The sequence below is a fragment of the Ischnura elegans genome, chromosome 6 (genome assembly GCF_921293095.1).
Source record: "Ischnura elegans chromosome 6, ioIscEleg1.1, whole genome shotgun sequence".
In the NCBI taxonomy this organism is placed as follows: domain Eukaryota; kingdom Metazoa; phylum Arthropoda; class Insecta; order Odonata; family Coenagrionidae; genus Ischnura; species Ischnura elegans.
In genome coordinates this window covers 94,787,491-94,813,593 of record NC_060251.1, presented here as the reverse complement: position 1 = coordinate 94,813,593, position 26,103 = coordinate 94,787,491, and the positions used below count along the sequence as shown (strand labels likewise).

At 40.5% G+C, this 26,103-nt stretch overlaps 1 protein-coding gene across 2 annotated transcripts in view; it reads right to left on the bottom strand.

The window, feature by feature from the left end:
- The window catches only part of LOC124161207 (cadherin-87A-like), a 1,373,415-nt gene that overhangs the window by 686,226 nt on the left and 661,086 nt on the right, over positions 1–26,103 (bottom strand). The window contains exon 5 of one of the 2 annotated variants that reach the window (XM_046537469.1): positions 9,103–9,146. The gene's annotated coding sequence lies outside the window, so the exon portion shown is untranslated. Of the gene's footprint in view, positions 1–231; positions 463–9,102; positions 9,147–26,103 lie in introns of those variants that run through there. The other variant, XM_046537470.1, reaches the window with a different exon arrangement.

Here is a 26,103-nt window from a genome sequence, read left to right as displayed (position 1 = left end):
AAAACTCCCGAGGGCCCGACCGATTTCGGAAATTCTTCGCGAGCCGATGGGAGCGACACACAGCTGATTTGCGTGTGAGGGGAAAGGACGGGGAATCTCAAGGAAGGGGAGGGGAGAAGGCGACAGCCAGAGAGGGGAGGGGAAGCAGCCGGCGGAGGGGAAGGCCAAGGAAGTAATGAGGGGGAGGAGGGGTGCACGTCTACGGGGAGAGGGGAGGGGTGAGTAACTCACGTGGCGAAGGTTCGGGAGCCCAAGGTGCGTTGGCCCGATGGAATGGAGGCAGGATTCCGTTAGGTCTCGCACCACAATTAACACTGTATCTTCAAACAAACTTGCTGCACAGTCCACACACAAACGCAGTTATCAAAGCTTCACACACACAGTTTAAATCCAGAAGGACTAATAGTAAATTGCCAGAGGAAGGTGCTTTCTTTTCGGCCAGAAAAAACAGTGAACAGGTGAATCACGGATCCGGTAGACTTCACATGCTTCCACCTCCCCGTCTACGGCTCGACTGGCTCTCACACGTGTACCTGCCCCCGACCGGTCTACGCTGGCCCGGCAAGGTCCGCCGATTAGCACCACACCCGCCGTCAGTTCAAAACGATAGGCGGGAAATTACACAATGCCCGAACCATTATAAAGCCTGTAACGAGCCCCACCGAGCTCCTTGCGCTTTCATTGTTTTTTTTTTAATTTTCAAAGCTGATGGCAGCAGGGAGCAGCCCGTGACTACCGTGATTGTTGTATTGCATTACGGCGCATGGCTGATATTTCTAATTGGCAGAGGAATTTAGTAATATCTCCGTGATAACTGGGAAAAAGATATTATTTTTTCCCTGGATGCTCTGCGGGCTATGGAGCTGCAAAGAAATAGGACAAACTTTCCGCGGTAAAGACTGCAAGTCAGTTCAAGGCTAATGTAAGTACACCCCTGCAGTATTCAACGCTTACCGGATTGTACCACAACATCTTCGTTGGTGATAGTGCAATGTATCAATTGTTTAATTTAAATTTATTGAGGCATAATTTTACTGTGATTTTCATCTGATGTGATGTTCAATGAGTAACACTAGTTAATTTGAATATATAATTCATTTTAAGAATGCTTTTTATTGGTATAGAGATGTTAATGATATAATTTGTTTGTGGACGGGCAGCAAGCGACAACTTGACCGATTTCATCCCTAATAAATGGTCTCCACCAGAAAATCACACTAACCACAGAAGTTGGTGGACAAATTTTAAATTTTCTAGATCTGACTATCTCCATTGAGAATAATAGGCACAGGTTTTCCATTTACAGAAAACCCATCCATACTGATGCCATAATACCCAACAGTTCCTGCCATCCTCACTCCCATAAACACGCATCCTTTCACGCCATGGTTCATCGCCTACTTAACATTCCCCTTCGGGAAACTGATTTTAAAGAGGAATTAAATACCATACGACAAACTGCTCATAATAACGGATATGAGCAATCTTTGATCACAAGAATTTTAAATAGGAAATTAAAACATATTACTCACACCAAGTCAAGTTCCTTGCTACCCGTCGAACCCAGAACTTCAACTAAATGGTGTAAAACACCTTTCATAGGCCCTTTGTCTAATGCTGTATCCCAAGCTATCCCCAAAAACAAATACAAAGTTGCTCTTTATATTAATAACACCTTGGGTAGACTGTAAATAATGCTAAAGATGTTATTGAACCAAAATTAAAATCTGGTATTTATAAATTAAAATTTAACGATTGTGATTCATGCTACATCGGCCAAACGGAACGAGACTTCAACACCAGGGTAAAGAAACACAGGCCATGTTGGAAAAACAAGGACGATACGTCAGCTTTCGCCCGGCACCTCCTGGAAATGGGGCAAGGGAGTAATTTCGACCCCGAAATACTCCATTTTACCAGTAAAGGAAGAAGGATGGACGCCTTGGAAATTCGAGAAATAGTCATAAATGGAAACCTTGTTAACGACATAACCTTTCCCAACCCATCCCACTTATTACTCATCACCCCCCCAAATCCTCCACCCCAACAACCCACCTGACAAACTGTGTCCCCCCCTATTCTTTTCCACGAATTACCAATCCCAGCTTGAATCCAAACCTTTTCCCCCACACCCACATTATCAACCACTACATATATACCTACCCCCACCATATATTGTAAGTATTTGAAAATGGTGTAATATCCGAAACCGGTAATAAAATAGAAACTGTGAATTTTGTGGAATTAACAAAGTGGTTTTCATAATTAATATGGAGCCCTTCCACCACGTAAAAGCTTCAAGTTTCGATTGAAAAATACGACATTTTTTAACACCTGTTGTCTGTAGGTTACCAAGCGTAAAAGCTTTTGGCGTCGGCTGGGCATCTGCTACGAACAGAGTGAATCTGCACGGAAAAAAGATTTGTCAACACATCTAACAAGTATGATAGGAATTATTTTTGTTAAATATACTTCAACTTTGATGCAAATAATAAATCAGTTGTTTTCTTATCAAGCGTTCTTGCTGAGTCTTATCGAAAGTTTCGACATGTCATAATTTTGTCAGTTTTACGAATTATTATTATTACAGTATTCCACCGATTTAGGTAGGTTTCCATTGAGTACTTAAGAAGCATTCTGGGAGCCTCTCCATCCTTCATGCTCTTCCCTCATTACTTTACAATACGGTGGTTTCATTTTATTTTTCTATTGCCTTAATCGAAAGATTATTACTCCCGAAGTACGCATTTCACACTTTTTAGATTTTTTAATGACGATATCTATTTTTCGCGATTAAATGAAAAGTCAAAATTTTCAAGCGCACGAAAACACGAAGGCTAAATATGAATGCCAGGAAAAGCCCGTGTGACGTCATCCTGGTTCCCGCTGCCGCAAAGTGATATGACCTTGGGGCGAGACATGTGCGCCGCCAGGCGCAGGCTGCTGAAGCAGGCTGCTAGCAGGTAGCGGAGTTCCCTGCCAGCAGGTAGCGCTTGACTTAATTATGGATTATTAATACCTTATCAAACGAAGGAATCTTTCCAACCTTAGCCAGTTTTAATAGGTGATTATTAAGACATGTTTCCCCGAGCTCTGTACCTCATGCATGCATTGGTAATCTCAGACGATGTAAAACTCCTTTCTACTCGTATAGAAACTAGGTCCCTGTGACATCACGTGGAGTGGAATCGCATGGGCGCCAATCTGGCCTTTTTGAAATGCGGTTAAAATTGACCATTGCCATTCGCGTAAACTGGGATTTCTAAAACCAAATAATTTTTATAAAGTATTCTTCCCTGTAATTCTGTTTTCAACATCCTCTCACCACAAGGCACGCGCTCCAACCATGCCTTCCGCCTCCTCCATATATCTCATCTAAAAGCTCCCTCTCCTCACCCATCTTACATAGCACTTCGTCGATCTTCTTCCTCTCCGTCCATTTCACCTTCTTAAGTCTCCTCCATTCCCACATCTCGAACGCCTCCACTCTCTTCTCTCTCCTCGGCCCTAATATTTCCGCACCGCTTCACTCCAAATCAAACTCTTCGCTAGCGTATTCTTTAAGCTATCACAGAACGATTCCCTAATCATTACTTTCCTGTTTACAAATTCCTCGATTGTTCACGTAGATCTCTTTATGATAGCCTCACTTATGGGTTCATTTTCTTTTCCTATGGCACATACAGGGTGTCCCATTTATCTTGACCACCCAAAATAACTTTTTTTCCAGATGCAAACTCAAAAATGTGTCAAGCAAATCTTCATTAGCCGTCAGGGAGACATTAATCAGCATGATTGCCTTCCTTATAGCTTTGTCATTTACAAAGATATGAACAGCGGTATGTCTTTCTCAAATGGCATCCTACATTTTTTTATTCGGCAATTCATTTCATCTCCTAAAGACTCGTTCAAAAATTTAGCACAGTGGACCATGTTTTAACTAGGTTGTCATTTGTTTACTGATAACTCCAGTAAGTGGACGCGGTTGTGGCCCCGGGCTCAAAGTGACTTTGTGTTATGTATTGACTTGCTTGTCATTTGTTTACTGCTAACTTCGGTAAGTGGACGAGTTTCTTATGTTTTCATAACGTTGTGTTTATGTTAACGGTCCACTGTGAAACTTAAAGAAATAAATTTTCGCAATAATTCTTATTAAACACAACCCTAAATATATCCATTTCTCGACACCCAAACCCCATCATCCACCCTGCCCCCTCCCTTCAAGCACCAAGACTATATAGCATAAGGGAGAACTCTTAAGACTTATGTTACACTTGATAATGTTGTTTGTAACAACGAAACGCATAGTGTCAAAATAAAACTCAGTGTAATTATTGCAATGTCCAATTTTACTAAAACTTACGGAAATTGAGAATCGTGAACCACGTAAATTGCGAATATAGGAATGAAAATAGAAAACACTTAAAATTTTAACAAATGCTCAGCTTTGACCGCTAAGCTTGAATTTAAACAGCAACATGTGTGCATAAACGTAATAATTATGAGGACATTCGAGGTATTCACCCGTGAAAATGCTAATGAAAAGCCTCACCAAAAGCGAATTCATTTTCATCGCAGGTTTACGGAGACGTTTGCGGTAAGCCCCGCTATGCGCTCACTCAACATTTAAATTCTCGAACGACGGAAAATGATAGCAGGCGCAGTGATTCCATTCATGAATGCCGCGTAATTTTAATCACTCGAAATTGCTGGCCGACGTACCTGCGATGTCGACAGCAGAATAATGGCCACGGTTAATTCCCGCTGACATGTCCCTTTTTGATTGCTTTAAACGCGCACATAAACTACTTCCCCGATTTGCAAATTACGTGACTACTTACAGACCAATTGATGGAAAGGTAATTCATGTTTTCCGGCGAAAGAGGCAGACAGAAGTAAACAAATTGTTAAAGAAAACATCACCTCCATTATTCAAAACATGTTCCCAGTTGTAAATCAAGGATACTTGTTTCACTGCTTCATAAAAATTACATTTTTTCGGCCCAGGTACGCAGTAATAAAGTGCCTTATTTCGGAAGGCAAAATTAAGGCTTATAATCCTTATATGACGGCGTCATATAAATGGAAGAATTACACATGTCGTAAATTTTCTTGATTCCAAGAGCATCACTTGTTTAAAACTGAAAGCTATCGACTTGAAAGAGCCTAGTCGGTTAAGATGGTTTAATTGGCCTCCATGCTGATCGTAACTCTAGTTGAAGCATTAGGTAAAGAATCAGAAACTATGCTTCACCATGTTTCTAATTTTTACTCGCAAATAAATCCACAAACTACCACCCCAAGCTGCCTCGATAGACGTGTGGCGGGGGATGTTAGAACACCAGGCGCTATGAAATAATAAAGGAAACGCTCTAACGAAATTAAACCAGAATCGCCAGAATTCTCAAGAGGCATGGAATTGAAGCCTATTTTCACCCGCCGCCTAAACTTCGAGGCCAACTCGTGACAGCCAAGGACCCTTGTGGACTTCAGACTCCGGGTATCTACCAGATACCATGCGCATGCGGCCTGGTGTACGTGGGAGAGACAGGTAGGACCATCGAAACAAGATTAAAAGAACACCAAAGACATTTCAGACTCGGGCAGCCTGAAAAATCGGCCGTGGCCGGACAGAGCATTTCCTCCGACCATGCCATCTGTTGGGAGAAGACCAAGGTCCTTTGTCGCACAGAAAATTTTGCGAGAGACTGGCAAGGGAGGCCATTGAAATTCGTCTCAACACCACTATGAACCGTGACACTGGCTACACTCTGAGCGCCTCATGGAAACCAGTGCTGAGGAGCGTTCGTGAGGAACGAGGAAAAAGGCGGGAAGCTCTCGACCAATCACACAACACCTGTCCCGGTTGATACCGCCGTCATCCATATATAAGGAGGACGATTTTCAAGACTCGACATGCCCTGAAGACGATGGACAACTCGCCCATCGAAACGTCGGCCGAGATGGAGTTGGAGAGCCTGACCCGGTGGAAATCCCGGGTAACCTTCCACAATTCAATACGCCGGGAAAGCCTACGATCATTCTTCAAATTACACCTAGAATTTATAAACGTCCTTTATGGTTCGGGGGAAAAACGAATTCCCATATCAATCCGTTCGGCAATATATCTTTCTTAATTCATCGTTTCTGTCGGACCTGGAAATATAGTGGGGCTCTGAGATGATGTTCTCCGTAATTTTTTCTCTCTGGATTTTTCGCACAAGGTATCAAATGAGATGCGCAGGAGACTGGCGGTGTTCATGGAGCAAGTACAGCGCGAGGATGAGACGAAGTTCTGACCATATTGGGTAAAAACCAATTTGACCAGTTTTCACGTCAAATATGGAATAGATGCATTGTGCATATATTATACATAATGTATTAGGAAAGAATTTTGGGTAGGCAAGGGGGGGGAGGAAGAGATTAGGATTGAAAGGCAGAATGAAAGAGATGTTAGGTGCGTAGGATGAGGCTTCATTGAAATTTGAAGAGATAAGTTCAAGATGGGAGTTCAGACGGCTGGAGAAATGTACAAATGCTCCATGGAATTCTATTTTGTGAGGTAGCACACTGTAATAATCACGAAATTACTAATAACACGGCAGCATTTGAAATGAGCCTGTAAGTCTTTGCGGCTTCCGATAAACTGCTTTACTAACAATAAGCAAAATTCATAGCAACGCTATAACCCAAACAATGGGCTGAAAATTGAAAAACTGAAATAATTTATTCATGGTTGTCTTCCACGTTTTTGAGCTAAAGAGGGATTTCCACCGAAGAGATAGAATCGATGGGGATTATGTATTTCAATCCGATTATATCTTAATAATCCATTTCCTCGTGTAGTGAATGATCGCGTTACCAATATTCTTTCAGCTTCCCGCGATACATACTTCAGATGAAATGGCAATGCTGTCTTCGGGCTTCCAAGGCTTCGTCAAAGGCTTCGTTGTCATAGCAACATTCTCAAATGCATCTTCGTTGCCATAGTAACATTCTCAAGTGCACTCCAGATTGTTGCTATGACAACGAAGGTGTATTTGAGAATGTTGTTGTAGCCACAAAAGATGTCGTACAAATTGCTGTGCTTGCTACAGCAACAATCTCAAGTGCATTTGAGATTATTACTGTAGCAACGAAACGCGTTTTTCAAAAATAAATTCAAAGAATATATCTCAATGTCTTTAAAATCCTAAGATTCAAGCGTGATGGCGTGGAATTTTTCCTATTTAAACTTTCAATTTTTAATGCATGCAATTTTGCACGATGATAAAATTTATTACTACCTAAGTTTCAATGTTCATCCTTTTCAAGGTCCTTGAAGTTGATGTAGTAAAATTGAAACGTAAGTCGTAATAAATGTTATTATCCTAAAAATTGCAAGTATATATTTCAATTTGCAATGTCTTGTTTAACTAATATCAATAACTTCCACTACAAGGTTCCACATATCACACAAGATTATTAATTTTACTTCAGAAACGGAACGGTTTCATCAATGCATTCCCGGAAACTGCAAAATTCTTCCGCTCACGTCATAACCGCACCTCAAGGGTTAAAAAACAAAAACATCTCTATAAAGTGTATACAGCTTGGAAGAGCATATCAAGCCCTCAAGATTTCTACAGACTTTCGCGAAGCCTCAAGATGAAAACGCACCCCATGCTTGAAGGTATTCGCGGAGAGTGTCTCTCTCACCAACTCCATTTACGGCTAGCAGGTGAGCAGACGGAAAGGGAAGCGAGTAAATCGAGTTTATCTTTTCTTTTGCGGCACTTGAGGTAATTCCCCGAGAATTGGTAATTACCACCAGACTTAGGCGAGCGCACGCGAACGAATTAAGCCCCGAGAGAGGTGGCTCCTTTGGGGAGTCGTCGCGTGTCGAAATATGAATGCAACAACGAACATCGCGTAACGAGAAATTCGCGTGTCGAGGGAGTTGAAAATACTGCTTAAATCCCGAATAAAATGCGCGTCATATTACTTCATTTTTTATTGAATGCGAAATAAATTTTACTCACTGCGTACATGCAAGCACGAAATTTCACATTCCCCCTTTCAGTCTCAGCGGACAAAACGGTCTGCTCGAAATAACATGTCGAATCTGTTGAAGTTATTTCGGGTTCCCCACCGGATGAGGTTCTCCATCTCTGCCGACGTTTCGATGGTCGTGTCGTCCATCGTCATCAAAGCTCTGATGACTATGGACGACACGACCATCGAAACATCGGCAGAGATGGAGAACCTCATCCGGTGGGAAACCCGTGATAACTTCAACATCATCATACGCCGGGAAAATCTCAGATCTTTCTTCACAAGTCGAATCTATTTCTGGAAAAGGGAAGGTATCAAGAAGGAGAAGAAGAGATATAAACTTTCTTAAACTATTTTTTCCGAGTCCATAGGTTATTCCATTCACCCTCACTCTGGAATACAGCGCCACGATAGCATATACGGAATAAAAAATCGTTTGCTTCCCGCATTGGAAATGCACGTCCTTTGCGTGTATCGAACCCGAATAAAGGCGATTTCACATTGTAAAATTCCATTCAAGACTTGGTGAACACGCTTTCTCGAATGGATATAACGTCACGTCAGTCGTCATGACTACGGAGAACTCGTCTTGAATGCTTCGTGTCAATAAAAATTCGTCTTGCCTTGAACGGTTCTTATATCTATTGAATTCCGCTGAATCGTTTTGACCAGCCATTGACGGTTTCCTAGCCTTCCCAGCGCTTCCTTGAAAATGGAACGAGTAGTGACATCATGGCCGCTAGGGAGAGAAAAGCTGTTGAAGGCATGATTAATTTTTACTAGAGGCAAAGGTGTTTATATGACGCGAACTCCCCAGACAACCAAATAAAGCAGATGAAAAGTTTGGCGCTGACAATATTTCTATAAATCTGTTGTCATTGAGTAAATTGATTATTATAACTGTCTCGGTCACCCATGGAATTCCTACCTCATGAAATATTAACTTACGCAAATGATACAGGAATGCTTCGATGACTTCCGAGATATTATTTTGCATTCTGACTTTCATTGAAATTGTAATTTAACACAAAATTGCCTTTGAGGTTTTCTTTACAGCTAGTTACTAACCTGCAGGGGAAAGGGATGATCTCCTCTCCCGATGCCAATGCTTCCTGAAATGAAAGAGAGCAATAAATAAATAGCGTAAACGAAATGTAAAAAAAAGGTTCATAACATCGTGAAACTACATAGGCACTTCAACCAAGACGCCACTACTAAGAAACGGGTCAGAGGAAAAATTAAAAAAAAAATCTTTAATAAGAAGGCTGGCTGAGACAACAGACATTTTTGTCTCTAGAAGACTGAAAATAGGAAACCATTAATTAGAGGAGGTAATAAAAATTAAATTTTTCAAAATTTCGAGTCGCTGAATGAACCACCTGCGTGAAGTTTTCGTGCACCCACAAAACAAATATCGTCCAATTTCGAGGTTACCCAGGGGACGGAATTAACTCCCTACCCTGCATGAGAGAAATTCATACGCCTGCGGCTTAATTCACGACGAGATTTACTCGAACCTATTCAAGCCAACCTTCGGGTCGACTCAGTGAGCAGGTTAGAATTTTTCCTGGCAAAATGCTCTCACGGCTACTAAACAAGCAATCAGTATTGATTCGAGCGCATGGCTATCATAGCTCATGAAGGGGTTACTACTACTACGAGCTTTACTGAAGAAATTGCTTAAGCAAACCAAATTACTAGGGGAGTTCATCACCAACAATAAGTATTATTCCACCATTATTTGATATATTTAAAAAAAAATCACCAGAACTTACGCCACTATCAAAAAGCAAATTCCAAGGTATATATAGAAAGAAAATTAAGCAGAGCAGCGTTTTTTCGTTGTAAACGAAAGTACCATCGCCGAAACGGTAGAGGGACTAATGCATTATGTAACTGTGTGAAAGTGGTAGGTTTATTTTCGCCACGTAAAACTTCGGCAAAGAAGAAAAACTTAAGCATATATCAAGGTAATGCACATATTTGGTAAATATGAAAAATGTCGCATTATGAAAAATGCTTCTCATTTAATGCGGAAGACATTCCCATAACCTTAAACTATCGTTATTGATAGTGCATTGGGATAACGAAATCAGTAGATATTTATTTGTTTCACGCGGAGGAACAAATTGTTGTAGGTGGAAATTCTCCCAAATTAATAGAATAGAGAAAGGGAAAATGGAAAATATATTTCCATCCAATCACCTTCTTAGTCCAATTTCCCAAAAATGGCTTCTGCCTCCTACAATGACTTGACTCAACCGACTGTATTCTAATCCCAATTCTCTGTTTCCCCCAGCAACTTTACTCTCACAAATGATTGATGTAAACCCATCGGTAAGATAAAAGGACGAAACAAGCACAGGGAAGAGAATAGGATTTTAAGATTGAATGAGGATTAGGACTGAGTGAGTATTGAAGAGCCAAGTCCACGAAGGGTCAGGTGACTCCTAAAACACTTCACAAAATACCAAATGAAACCTACCTTAATGGGTAAAAAAATAATAACAATAATTAATACGGATTGTCGGGAATACTACCTTACCTCACATACCAACAAAATACTTGGAAACTTACATTTATGGGTTGGATAAAATAACAACCTACTACTTTCACACAGTTACATAATGCATTAGTCCCACTACCGTTTCGGCGATGATACTTTCGTTTGCAGCGAGAAAAAACGCTACTCTGCTTAATATCCTTCTACACAAACCCGGAAACCAATCATCATCAATGGGTAGAATACTTTCACAATAATTTTGTTGCACCACATTTCGAATGCCTACATCGTAATTTAAAGTTTTATTTCCATTTTTTCCTCGACGAATCGGGAAAAACATAAATTTCTCCACACATATAGATTACCATCAATCATCCACAGAGAGAAATTTCGCAATATGAAAAATAGATGCCGGCCTCGGTGGCGGCGGGGTTAAGTCCTCCCTGCTTAACATGAGGTCGCGGGTTCGAGTCCCGCCTGAGTAAGTTTCCCTTATCCAGGGCATGGTTGTTCGTGTACGTTTCATTGTTGAATTTGTTGAATACACCGATTTAAAATGGCCTATGAGAGCTGTATTCGGAGGTTTGGGAATAAAATTTAAAAAATGAAAATAAAATAGACATTTCCACCTAGGCAGGATAACCAGCAATGAGAGACTCAAGAAAGAAAACTCCACAATAAGCACAACTACCAAGAGTCGAGAAAAATGTGGGAGGAGAACTGAACTTAACACCCACGCACGTACTTAACAGATTGAGAAACTTATATAAACTGTCCTTCAACGCCTTCAAAATCAAGAGCGGAAAATCTCGACTGATGGCCGAACTTCTCCACCCTCGGGCGCGGAAGAGAACATTGTCTTAATTAAAAGAAGAGCCCATTCCTCCCTCCTGCGCCAACGAAACACACGGGACAGACTACCAGCACCACCCACACACCGCTCTCCCTCCTGAGACACCTAAAGTGATGAGGAGCACTTTAAGGGTTTAAAGCACTCCGGGATAAGCACTTAAAAGCGCGCCGAGTTGAACTTCTTCGAAAGGAAACTCGCCGTGGAAAAGCGGAGATAAATGATGTCATCACGCGCATGATTGCCTCACAATAACGCGGAGAGAGAGAAGGATAACCTTTGGAGAAGTTATGAATGCAGCGAGGGGGATGTATCGCCTCCCTCATCGGAAAGTTCTCCACTTAATCTCGCGGGAGGGATCATCAATCACGCGTTTTATTTCATTTTCGCCGACAATGCGAGGCAATCCATCGACATTTTGTTTTTCTTACTCACAACCCGAAAAATTCTGCTGAAGTGAAAAGAATACAAAATATTTGGAAAAATATATTTTTCCGATGTTTCATTTGACAGGAAAAAATACAAGAACAATGAATTAATGAATCATATTTATACTGAACGCATGATGTATATTAATTATGTATATGCAGTGAATCATAATAATGCGAAGTAAGTTTGAAATGAATAATTATCTTTTAATAATGCTCTCTTTTCCACGAATCAGGCTGAATATAGGTCCCCGCACATTTGGATTACTATTATTTGTCCACAGAGCACAAATTCGCAGTATAAAATTTAGAAGTTTCTAAATTAAAAGCATTGCAAGAGAGGGAAGATGCAAGAAAGAAAATGCCTGTAAAAAGGACCTGGAAAAGAGAGCATTCTACGAAAAGCAGTCACTGATTACAACAAGCATGCGAGCGACCTTAGGATGATATTTCAGGTTATCCAAAAGTGGAAGAGAAAAAGGAGAATTTAGAGCGATTGTAAGCATATATTCAGGTAGTTAGCAAGGCAGGATTAAATCCTACCGGCCATAAAAAATTAAAAAGTAAGACTATGGAAGAGATGGTCAGGTAAAAAGACTTTTCGGGCAATGCAAGAGGCGAATGTTACAGTAAAAGTATTCCTCTTTAGTTCTAATTCGTTAACTTAAGAGTGACCAACCTAAACGCCTTAATCAACCTAATTGAGACCAAAATCAAACTATGAACTGTATCACCAAAAGTCACCTTATAGAAACCTAGGAATCCAATGCTTGATATTTCCTTTAAAAATTGCCAAAACATAAATCAATGGGACTGAATTCAAGTAATGATTGTGGTCAATTTATAGACGACCAACAACCTTTTGAAGGTGGTACCAGAATAAACAAATATTAGTTACATTTACGATAACATGCAAAAACCTGCATATATTCTAAACACGCTTAACTCTGCGGAGAGGTTTACGGGATATGCAACGCGAGTGTCCATCAACATATCAATCCTTGTCCGTCGCGAGTGTCTATTACATTTTTCGAGATGTGGGTGTGCAGAAGAATGGAGAAGGTGAAGTGGACGGAGAGGAGGAGGAGCGACGAAGTGCTGAAGTCCCTTGCTTGTAAAGCAAATGCATCATCATAGTGGGCATCTTGCCTGATGGAAACACAAAATGTAATTGAAATTTTTAAAAGACAACTAATACCCTAGTTGTCGCGGGATGAAAGAGGAAAGATGTTCATACAACTATAACCCGAAGAACCAGAGAAATACAACGCACTTATAAACATTCAAAAAATATATATTCATAACTTTAACAATATCATGACAATAGCGAATAATAATGGGGGTAATTTCACTTATCAGTCAGTCTTCAGTTAGTAAGCCTCCTTGTCTGCTGTTCCGCCGACACTTAAGCACACTTGGGGGGCGGGGGAGGGGTTGGGGCAGCTGAGGCACCACACATTCTCACTATGAGTTCCACACGCTGACTGACACAACTGACTCCGAGATTGACGACGACTCGTCGCAAGCACACACACAAAAAATTGAATATCGAAATAAAACTACGCCCTCCGGTGGCAGTTACGACAATTAAAATATACTTCTGTTCACAGAACACTAGTTTCGTACTTAAACTTTTCTTGATAAACTATTTAAAATTTTTTGAAAAGGTCTCAAAGAGTTTTGCTAGTGTATCATTCCAGCTAAATATTTTCCGGACCCAGTAGAAATTTTGTTTTTAACTCCTGTGCCTGATGTGGAGTGAATCGCTTTACGGTTCGGAAACGTGGACACCAAAGAAATAGGAAGAGAAAAGACTGACCGCAATCATGAATGGGCATGGAAAAGAATGGAAAAGGTTAAGAGGCCGGAGAAGAGGAGGAGAAGAAGTAGTGCTGAACATGGTGGGTGAGGAGAAGCAGCTTCTAGATGAGATACGGAGGAGACAGAAGGTATGGATGGAGCGAGTACTTAGTGGGGAAGGCATGTTGAAAACATAGTTTGAGGGGGAGAATATTGGGTAAACGAGGGAGAGGAAGGAAGAGAATAGGATTTTTAGACAGAACGAATGGCTGTAGGCTGTGAATTTATGAGGAAAGTCCAAGGAGGGAGGATAGACTGCTAGAATACTAGATAAATACTCCATGGAAACCCACCTAAACTGTTAGAATATTTTAATGATACAGTAGGAGAGGTACACTCGACCCCGAAAACCGGAGTGTGTCCGGCTGATTCGGTATCCAGCGGCAGCCACGCGAACAATGGACCCCCCTTCGCTCGATTCACTCACCAGGGGGCGTGGCGGTGGGAAAAATCTGAGCAGCGGCTGGCGCGAGGGATGGCACTTCTTTCGAGTGAGAATGACCCACAGGAGAAGTTATTTTCTCCGAGTGCACGCTCCCTCCCGTCTTCGACAAAGGCAAGAAAGAAACTCCGCAACTAATGAAAGCCCTTTTGTAATCTCCAGGACCGAGTCATAACTGGATGAAGGCACGCCATGCATGTAGTATTTGCACACAATCGAGTTTCCTTGAAGCTAATTAATAAAAATGATGTTTTTCTCCTCGCGTTGCGCGACTCGAAGTATCGCCTCAAACAGCGCAAATACAATATACCAATTGTAAGTTAGAAAAAGAGTAATAGAAAAAAGGAGTCACAATGAATGGAATTATGATCTATTTTTGGGATTTTCATAAAAAAGACTGCATCTCGTTAAAGCTGTGGGAAGTTTATTCAAGTAATGAATGTTAAAAATTAATGGGTCACATGTCACCATTGCATTATTTGAAGTAAGTCCCAAAGCGAATGAATATAAATTATATATTCACGATAAAATGTACGAAAAATTGATTATCTTACATCCGAAATCTATAAATTTTGTCAAAATATAGTTTTAGTCTATTATTACTTTGCATCTGATTTGCAGTGAATCGCTTACTCTACATGGTTACTCCTCAAACAAAGTTAAATGCTATAGTATTTTGTTAAAATGCAGGAACACTCCCTTTTGGTCAGAAATAGATCTAAAAGTTGGCGCATTACTCAGAAAGGCCATGTATGGGATCCAGATAGCCTCGTCCCGGACCATGGGATTTCATAGGCGCCCCCGGTAGTAATTAAAATAAACTAATAATAATATATAATCAACATGATTCGGCTTAGCAACTCCCTTCTTTTTGTCTCCAATTTACGAGGCTTATATTCCTGCGATGAAAAAAAAAACAGATACACTCGTCATCACACGGCTACAAATACGGTTCTGTACGACCAAAAAATTAAAAATAAATTCCAGAGGAACTCTTTTCTTATGAAAACGGTCTGAAAATGCCACTTTTCCGGTTTTTTTGCGAAAAACCAAACATTACATTCTCAATTAGTAAACTAATACAAAGTCAAATCTTTACTATTTTTCACAATGAAGCCCTTGAGGTAACCATAAAAAAGACGTACCGAGTATTAAGCGTTTATTTCCATATTTTCATGCATTCAATTTTAAACTTTTTTTCGATATATATATGTCTGTGTGGCCATTTTTGAGCTAATTTATCATGACATCATTAAGGCATAAATAATATTTTTTTATATTGACCAATGGAGCAGCAAAATTTATACATGAGAGAGGTATTTTATTTTTCTTTGTATAATAAATGCCGACTCAGGCAATTCACCAATGCAAAGTAATTATAATCTATCCGAAATGGACTATGTATTTTGTGAAATATTTTGCATTACCTTTTTCATAATTAATCAACAATTTTACAGCTTACTATGCGCTGTGATTAATGCTACACTTACAATGCTAAAATGTAAAAGAACATATCCACCTTAAATTAGAATTATTGGCCGATTAAAAATTAAAATGCAGGTTGATTGATTTAACGGTTGAATCCAGCTATTAAATCCAGCATGCTTAAAATCAAGTTTCGACAACAACGCTTTCGACAACAATAATTTTGCAGGTCTGCATTTACCAGCTCCCGATGCCTCCTCCCGTTCTTTTTAAGTGGAGTTGGCCTTCGTATAGTCCGTTTACACGAAACAGATCGCGTGATCGTCAAGAAGTAAAAAAAAACCGTGGAAGAAGGGCTCTCTTCCCTGCCTATGCCTTCTCTATCGCCCAGCCTTCGTTTCAACCCCAACGAGGGAGTATAAAGAAGAGAGGGTGCTCCTCCGAAACAAAAGAGGGCGTCCCTCCGAACAAAAAAGAATTATTTTTCCCCACAAGGAAAAGGTGGATCATCACTGATTGTGAGTGATTCAACCCCAGTATAAATAAAAAGAAATCTTGCGAAGCCACCAAACTTTATTTATTAACTTTTTTTTACCAATTTAGAGACTGAAAAAATATTACGCTAGTGTGTCCACTACCAAGCGAAATTTCATTCGGACCTGATGTTTATTATGACTATACATAGCCTGAAATATTTACGGAATTGAGATGTACATACATGTAAACTTATACATTCATGGCAATTTTATCCTAGATGTAAACTTACACCCGTGCAGGTGACTGAGTACAAAGTTACTAGTACCATGCAGTGCTTAGTAAAACGCCCGTCGCGGAAAAGCGACAAAGTACCTACGGTTTATTTCCCCGACAGTGTCGTGACAAACACGATCTCCGTCTTCTGTCTCGAAATATGGAAAAGAGAAGTCAACATTTACTACGGTAAAACCCACTTTGAGATTCGCCTCAAAAGATAATGTTATAGCATTCTACCGATTAAGGTAGGATTCCATGGAGTACTAAAGAAGAGATTTGGGAGCCTCCCTTTCCTTCCAGCGCTGCCTTCTTCAATTCACTATAAGGCCTACTCCCTTTCAATCTATCTAAAATTCCTATTCTTTCCCTTCCCCTCCCTCGATTCCCTAACATTCTACCCTCTAACACCATTTTCAACATCCCCTCCCCGAAAAGTATTCGCTCCAACCATACATTCTGTCTCCTCCGCACCTCATATTAAATCTGCCTCTCCTCGCCAACCATATCCAGCACTTCGTCGTTCTTTTTCCTCTCCATCCATTTCACCCTCTCCATTCTTCTCCATACCCACATTTCGAATGCCTCCAATCTTCTCTCGTCTTCTTTCATCAGTGTCCACGTTTCCGTACCGTAGAGAGCTATACTCCAGATCAAACTTTTCACTAACCTTTTATTTAAACTCTTACATAACGATCCTCTCAGAAGCTCCTTCCTGTTCATGAACGCATCCTTTGCTAACGTAATTCTATTCCTAAAGCCCTTACTAATGTATCCGTTTTCCTCTAACGTTCTTTCTAAATAGTTAAACTGCTCAACCTGCTCAAGTTTTTCACCACCCACCTTTATCTTAAGTCTCACATTCCTCGCTCGTTATGCTTTATAAACCGCATAACCTTCTTCAGAGGATAATGGCTAGGTTATATAACTAGTTACATAGCTGGCCAGCAATCGGGAGATACCATGATTATTTTCAAGGTGAATTTCATCCTTGATGTAAACATGCACCCGTTCGCATGACTGCGTGCAAATTTACTTTTAATATGCAGTGTTTTGATATACTTGTATTGTTTGACCAACACCGTTTGAATGGAACGTCGAGAGCTATAGCAACTGCATGGCAAATGCACTCGAGACAAAAGGACAACTCATAGAGACTGCGGCTGCTGGTATTCGAAAAGTTCTCACTCGATCTTCTTCCTTTCCCGCTTATCGGCCAGCCCCGTAACGAGAACTGCGAAGTTGCTCGGAGCCTAACTCTTGGACTAATGATCAAGAGTACCCTTTAGCTTGGGAACCGTTCCAACTTCATTTCTTTTTTTTATATATCTGCCGAAAGCGGGTAGGTAGCTCTATACACGCCGAGGCCGCCTCGTCTACAGCTGGAGTGATGGAATCCAAGGAACACTTCCCTCGTGCCTGATTTCAGTTTTACAGAAGGGACGGAGAGGAGAAAAAAAATCTCCTCGTTTATTTATTTAAAAAGAAAAATTCTCCCTTCCGATTTAGTAGCTCCGAGCTCATCCGCTAATCGTTTTAATCCTACTCATCGTGTTTCTTTCGCCTCGGGAGAGAGACGAAATTTGTTCGCTCCTAAACCCCCACCCTTTCCATTTGTTTTTTTTTTGTAATCGAGAAGTCTTTTTCTCCCTCCTCCGTAAAGAGAGTAATAATGTTGCGAGAGAAAAAAAAACTTTTTTATTCTTTTTATTTTTGTAATAGGTGCTCTCGACTTTCGTGCGAGGCTTTTAATCTGGTTTCTTCGTTGGGCGCTGTGCAGCGCTCCAGACCCCGATGAAGTGAAAATCTCCTCTAGCAATGAAAAACCTTCCACGGTAATGGACTCTCGAGAGCCTTAGCCAAATTTTCGCGCTAATACGGCTGATGGGAGAGAGGAGGAAAAAACTACTTCTCTCTCTCTCTCCCACTGACTAATTTGTGTTTTTTTTGTACCCCTGCTTCATTATTTATTAGGCAAGTAACACCACTAACAAGTAATTAGCCATTTCCCGTTAACTTTTATGATACATGCATGTAAGTTACAGAAAGCAGACGTCCATATTGAATTACTGTTTTGCACTCGTCTATTTTCGTCAGTGGGCTCATAAATAAATAAATAAATGGATTAAGTTATTGAGAGCTTCAACAGCATATTTAATGTTGAATTAAAACTTTTGGGCTATGTCGCCGCGTCAGATTTTGGGTGACCCCAATGTTTCCCGACCGATGCTGGTCGCTTTCTCAAGGGAATCTTTCTCAAGGGAAGATTCCCTTTAGCGAACCAGCGACCAGCATCGGTCGGGAAACGTTGGGGCCACCCAAAATCTGACGCGGCGACATAGCCCAAAAGTTTTAATTCAACATGACGAGCACCCGCGAAAGTTTTAACGAAGAAGCATATTTAATAATGATATTAATTTAATAATTTTTAATTGTTGAGGAAAACGAAATCACCTGTTCATGGCTAACGCTGAGGTACAACACATTTTTATGATGCCTCCATGAATTCTACCTTGTTTCTTAAGTTATAGTCTTTCGCCAAATTCAAAGTGGGTTATTTCGCTCGTAATTAATTGAAAGTAATGCGTGGAATAAACACGCCTACGAATTCCTCCTAGAATCCCCTTCCGAAGCCGAGAGCAAGCAGACAGAATCCAAAAAAATTGCTTGGGGATGATATCTATCAATTAAGCTGCGCTCTGGAACTGACTCGTGCGTTATCAAGTGGGTTCAAGAGGAACTCGTACGTAGGTAGAATGAAGAACAAACACACGAGGTAAAGGAAGAAATTCCCTTAGATTTTTAGCGAATAATTTTATCTCGTAGAGGAAATCAGAAGTAGATTAATCGCTTTGATAACTTCTTTACCGACTCACTCAGCGTGGCACTACTGTATTAAAGAAGACAATTAGCGACGCGTTGACCAAATTCTGACATTACAAATCAGACTTTTGGGGAAATAATAGCGACTTTTTGGTCGAAAACAAATGACTAACGACGCCAAGAGGCGAAAAAACCGAAAAGCCGATAAATTTAAAATGATGGTATTCGAAAGAGGAACTGAATTACTTGTATAGTAAAAGTTTGTGAAACATAACTGGATTTTTGCTTCACCATGGATACTTCTATATTTTTTCTCCCGCTATTAACGTGTTTTTGAAGCGATCAAACATAAGTCCATGCCCCACTACCCGACTGAAACGATAAATTGAGCGAGATATGTTTCCGAATGGATAGTTATAGGAACACGTTTACCCGCCGAGCAATACTGGGCTTAAATAAATACTAAGTGGAATTTCGTACGTCCATACCCAATCCATATTTAAATCAGAGATGGCGTTGTACGCGCATATCCTTTTTGTTCTAATACCACCCACCACACGCCTATTGAGGCCGCTAGTGGGGCAGTATGTAGATGCAGATGAGATATATAGAGAAAAGACGAAATTTTTAACGAATATTTCTTACCTCATCGAGGATGATATGAAAAGCTACACCCCTTTGAGACTTCTACAGCGACTTCATCCTTTCGAAGTTGGATACAGGAGTGGAAGAAGACAAAGGAAATCAGAAACCTCAAGGTCTTCCCTTCGAGGACCCACATGCTGCTGGCTCCAGCGGTGTGACTTGAGAGAGAGATGTTTTCTAAGGACACAGAATTGAGGGCTCGTGGGAAAAATGGAGGAAACGGGTTGTTATGGCTACGCTGCCCCCTTCCTTAGCCCTCACAAAGAAAGAGACCCGATGGCACCATGGTGACGAGGAAAAGGAGCAGTAACCACTCAACCGAACACACTCTGTCCTGAGAAAACGAAGGGGGAAAGCGAAAGGCAGCTGGGAGAGAGAGAGGGAAGGATAGGAGGAAAGAGAGCTTAATTAGCTCGGAAAACAAAGCGGGAGTGTCTCCTCCTCAAAGGTTTACACGCAGCGCGAAGTCAAAAGAAAAAGGCCAAAGGGTGGTGCTGAAACAAAAGAGCAACGTTACGTTACGATTTTTCCGACTAACCTAAGAGTGACGAAGCGAAGGCAAGGCCTGCAAAAATCGTGTAATGGAGGTAATAATGCAAGGTCTTGGCCAAGGAAAATTTTTCCGGTTTCGAGTTAGACGCAAAATGCGGAAATCGGGAGTAGTATACTCATAACAAGCACAATATTTCATCAATCAAGTAATGATATTGTTATCGCTAATTAATAATGACAATATTGATAATGTTATCGCATAAATGACTTGATAGCTGGATAAATGTTTTCTTTTTATTCTATTTAAATTTGTAATAAATAATTAATATTAAATTATTTTACTTGATGTTATAAGTGCACTTTTTATATTGGCAGTCTTGCTGTATGTGTACCTCTTTATTAAAATAAAAAAATAAAATAATAAATGTGATTTGAAAGGATACTTTATTATCTACATGAATGAATTCAAGTGTGATGTCGCAGAAATACGGTCCTGAACCAGATGATGCCTCAGTAAGCCGAAACACGACGAAGGTATTATAATAATTGTAGAAAAGTGAAATTACATTTCATTTTAATATTTATATTCAAATAAAATATGGTAGCACTTTTCCACAATACTTTAATGCTTAGAGCAATTTTAATTATTGCGAATAATAATAGTAATTGTACACATTAAAATATTGTGGAAAAGTGCTACTATTTTTTATTCAAATATGTCGAACTCCCGCCTCATAACGCCTGAATCTTTTGAACTCATTAATATTATATATTAAATTAATTTTTAAAGAACAACTCAATGAACTAATTCGTCGCGGAGAGCTTAATAAATTACTGCCCCGAAATTGATATAAGCTGACGTAATTCCTTACGACCATTGAGCACATAAAAAAGTGACATTCGGGTGTATGCCGCGTGGCACATCGGATTTTACCCCGAAATTTCATGGCCGACAGCTGGTAACTTCTTGAAGGGAATGGTGGCCATTTGTCCACCAGCAGTCGGTCACGAAACGTCGCGCCGGGGCAAAATCCGATACCCCACGCGGCATGCACCCGAATGGCACTTTTTGATCATCATGAGCCGTGAGAGCTTTAATCAAGAAATACATGTAAAATGTATTTATGATTAACTAGAGGGATATAATGAACGAAACGATAGCTAAATAAGTCCGCATTTATAATGAAATTCGCCAGTCTCGGTGGCGGCGAGGTGAAGTGCAGCCTGCCAAAGCAAAGGTCGCGGATTCCGTGTACCACCTGGCTAGCTTACTAGGTAGTTAGTTGTTACCATGGACATGCGTGTTTGAATTCGTCCTAAGTTTGTTATTTACAAGATTCCTCCGCTGTAATGGCCTTAAATGCGCTATTTTCGGGGCAATGAAGATAAAACCAGTTTTAAAAAATTAGAAACGAGCAAATTCCAAACGATAATGGGCTGTCCAAGTCCAGAATTTTCGAGAACCACAAGACTATGTTTCATTGCCACAATGGCACGCGAGAGTCACTCAAAAGAAATAGAACCGGGACAGGGAAAGGTTAATAAGTACGGTAATAAATATTAAATTGCTTTCGGCATGGAGTAGGCTCAAGTCTTCCCTTCAACAAGAAGATGAAGGAAAGTGGTAAAAGATAGGAAGGAGAAAAAAATGAAATCCTTTTTGACACGACTAGAAATATACGGCAAAGGGTTACTCCTCTCCTCAGTGAGTATATCTTTCGAAAAGTATTGTAGCAGGGATATTGGGATATGAAAGAAAAACGTAGAAACGATATGGAACTCCGAAAGGCAATATGCCCAAGTGTGCAGGCAACGCAGTGCCGTTTGTCATGTGAAAGGTGAGTGAAACGAAATGAAAATCAGATCCGTGCTAAAACATGTTTATGGAAGAAGGTAAACAAAATCGAAGGAAATGGATGCGGGTATGACCGAGAAAATTTAAGTCTGAGTCAAAACAGCATTAAATCTGAGTTAAAATTGAGTCGTTCACTGTTTCACATTAATTGTAGATTGTAATAAGAGTTTGTAAAATTCAGAGATCTTTCATATTTCACCGTTTTGCGATGCGTATTGGCGGCCTCAGTGGACGTGGGGTAAAGTCCTCGCCTGCCAAACCAAAGATAGGGGTTCGAGTCCCGCCTGGTTAAGAAACCCTTATCCAGGGCATGGATATTTATGAATGCTTAATTGTTATCAACCCCGATGTAAAGGCCGAATAGAGTTGTTTTCGGTGGTGAGTGACATAAATAATTTAATACATAAATAAATTACTCGAGCGATTCACAATGAGTGAGTGATAGGTTTAACCCCAACGTTAAGTATCAGTATACAGTAAAAGTATTAAACATGATATGAAACTCAAAGGTGGCGGGGTATAGATCATGCCTGATAAACCGAAGGTCGTGGGATCGAATGCCGTAAAAGCAGGTAGCTGGCCCTATCCATGACATGGGTGCTTGAGATATTTCATTGATAAATTTTGAATGTTCGCCGTTGAAAAAAGGCAACACATGTGCTATTTTCAGGGCAAATGGATAAATAGAAAAGGTTCACATTGAAAAAATTTGCTAGCCGGGGTGGCGAAAGAGTGAAGTCCTCGCCTGCCAAACCGAAGGTCGCGGGTTCGAGTTCCACGAGGGTTGGTTGTCCCAACACAGGATATGGGTATTTGAATTCGTTTTAAATTCGTCATTCGTCATTCATCTTTCCCCTCAGTACTCGCACCATCCATACGTTCTATCGCCTCCGTGATTTGTCTAGAAGCTGCCTCTCCTCCCCCACCATGCCCAAAACTTTGTCGTTCCTCCTTCTTTCCGTTCAGACGTCTTCAACCTTCTCCTGAACCACCTCTGGAAGGCTTACGGTCTCCTCTCGTCCTCCATCTTAAGTGTCCTCGTTTCCGCACCGTAAAGCGCTACACTCCAGATTAAACTCTTCACTAGCATTTTCTTTAAAAAAAAACTTGCATACGGATATCCTCCTCCCTTTTCGTGAACAGCTGTTTTGCTATCGCCTCTTCCTGATGTCCTTACTACTGGATCCGTTTCCCTCTAATGTGCTGCCCAAATAGTTGAATTGCTCTCTCCATGCTCAAACTTTCGCCCTCCTACTTTTACCATGAGTGCCACATTCCTAGCTTGCGATGCTTTAAAAAACCGCATACGGAAGGTATGGGGAAAATTGTAAAATGGGAAAATATATAGGCAAGAAAAAGGCATGTAAATAGAATAGGGCTCACGCCAAAGGTCCAAGGAGAAGGCGAGGTCGAGGTTTTTGTCACCCGCAAGAGATCGAATACAACCTCTGCTTGAACTCTCAGCGCCTGTGTATAAGAACACAAGAAAGCCAGGGTGCTTCTCATGTAAAGAGAAGACGTAGCGGACCTAGAGGGCAGGAAGAGTGTAGGTGAAAGGTTTTGAGACCGGGAAGCTTGAACTAAAGGAGGAGAGAGAGGAAGAGATATGGAGTGAGGGGTAAGGCAAGAGGGTATTGACAAAAAGACGCCCCAAACAAAAGACGGAAGCAGAGCCCACTCTTCCGCCTCCTTTTCCAAACAATTTCCAAAAACCACCCCATCCTCCAATCCAGCAATTCTTCCCCTGCTAAGCAGCCCTTTCCACATGCAAAAAATACACACGGTCTGCGTTACATTCGAGGGTGAGAATTAAATTGCTTTTACAGGCTGTCGAGGTCAATATTAAATGCATCAATGATTTAAAAGAAATCCTTGATTAGATCACCACGCAAGTAAAATATTAATACAGCAGTCGCAAAAAACATGCCCTAAATATATCCCTCCATGAGAGCTAAAGTAACGTCCAAGTTCAACTTATTCCATCAACGTATGTCAGCAATCGGATGATTGGTTTGACGAAAGCCTCCATTTCACTGAACGATCTCCTAGCCTTTTCATATGGCCGTCTTTCTTTTCTTATACATCCATAATAACTATGTAACTAATTCGGGGCGGTCCATAGCATTTATCCCCGTCCACCTATCATCTGATGTACGTCTTCATCGGGCCATCATTTAGTCTATTAGGTAATCCAGCCTCCTTTTTATGGTTATTCGGACACTAATCTTTCCTCCCACACTTCCAAGCATTTCTGGTTTACTTAACAGGTAGATCTATTTTTTCCTCTTCATTAATCCGTGGCACCACAATTGGAAAGATGATGAGAAACATGCTCCATAAATAATATCTGATGAATTTTTTGCTCAATTCTACGGTTCTATTCTTAGCTTTAAGTATATTTTTATTTTTGCAGAAGGCCTTTAATTTTATGGTGGCATAACCTGACGTGAAGATTAAAGAATATCAAAACACGACCTGTGTGCTGCGTTCTGTAAACTGTATTCAATATTCTTTACTATTTTTTTGCTTGCGTACAGCAATCTATCATTATTATCATGATTAAACCATGGTTTGGTGTATCTCTCCACTCTCCTATCTGCTAACCACTTCACATTTACGCATTTCTTCTCTTTTACATCTTCAATAACTTGCCGTATACGACTCTTTCGGCGCCGCCCTTCACCATTCTTTCCATTTACTTGCCCTTCGACGCTTGTATCATCTACATCTACATCCTCAACAACCTCAATAGGAGACTGTTGGGGGGTGTTAGTACACCAGCCGTTAACAAATAAAACGGAAATGCGCATAAAAAGTCCCGACTTGCATTTTGAAGGGCCTTATCGTGACGAATATTATTACAAGTGATCACAAGTTTCGCAAAATATGACAGCGTCGTCAGGAAACAAATGCATTTTACAGCTAATTCAGGGGCATACATAATTTACTTTTACAATTTTATTTATTAGTATGCATAAAATAAAAAAGGGGGCCGATTACGCTTCCTTGAGGGACACCTGATGTGATTTCAGAGAAAATTCCTAAGAGCTACTCTTTAACTACAATTTTATTATTAGTTGGTTGGACGAACACTTCATAGGAGATACAACGTAGTAAGTACTATGCTACGTAATGCTTGGATTAATGATATATCATCCCTGATCTTTACGTAAAACTGGTACCTAGTCAGATTCTCTCCGGTCTAGAGCTTTAACTAATTAAGATAGGTTTCATAAAGTAAAGCCTGAAGTCATTAGTTATAATTTAGATGAACTTCCAACAATAACTATTTTTCGTTCACGATCACTCAGAAAGTTGCTAATCCAGTTTACTACTGTTTCGTTTCACCCGCATGAATGTAATTTGTATAAAATAATATTTCTGAGTAATGACTGTATTTACTAGCTTTCTTCAAATCTGGAAATAATGCGTCAACTTATCTTCTCGATTCACCAGATTTAAGTACGCCAAAAAATGTCATTTGTATCGAACGTACAATGGATGTTGTACACGCAAAAGAAAACACACTAGTGTAATTACACTCGTTTTGTACGCGGATCTCAGGTATAAAGCAGGAAAGACATCCACTACGAACAGCGATCAGAAAAATAAATCTTCTTCCCCTTTGTTACCAAGAACATGAGGAGGAATCCTTAAGCCACCAAACTCCGCCCCCAACTTTCTGGGAGGGGCGCTTGTTTTTGTGCAGGAGTTGCTTCCTCGCCTCTGCCACTGCCTGCCTTTCAAACAACCCCCGAGGGGATATAAGAGAAGTTGAGGATGAAGTAAGGAGAAAACAGACGAAGAATGGAGAATAAAGTATCGTATAGGGAGACAGTTAGCAGATGGCGACTGACTGAGAGGAGAAACCACTTGACAATGAAGGAAAGATGAGAGTGGGACAATGAAGAGTATTTGCTGACCCCAAGAGCGGGTAAAACTGACTAGATACCGCTTTTAAAAAAAGTCAGACATGATAAGCCATTAATCCAAACA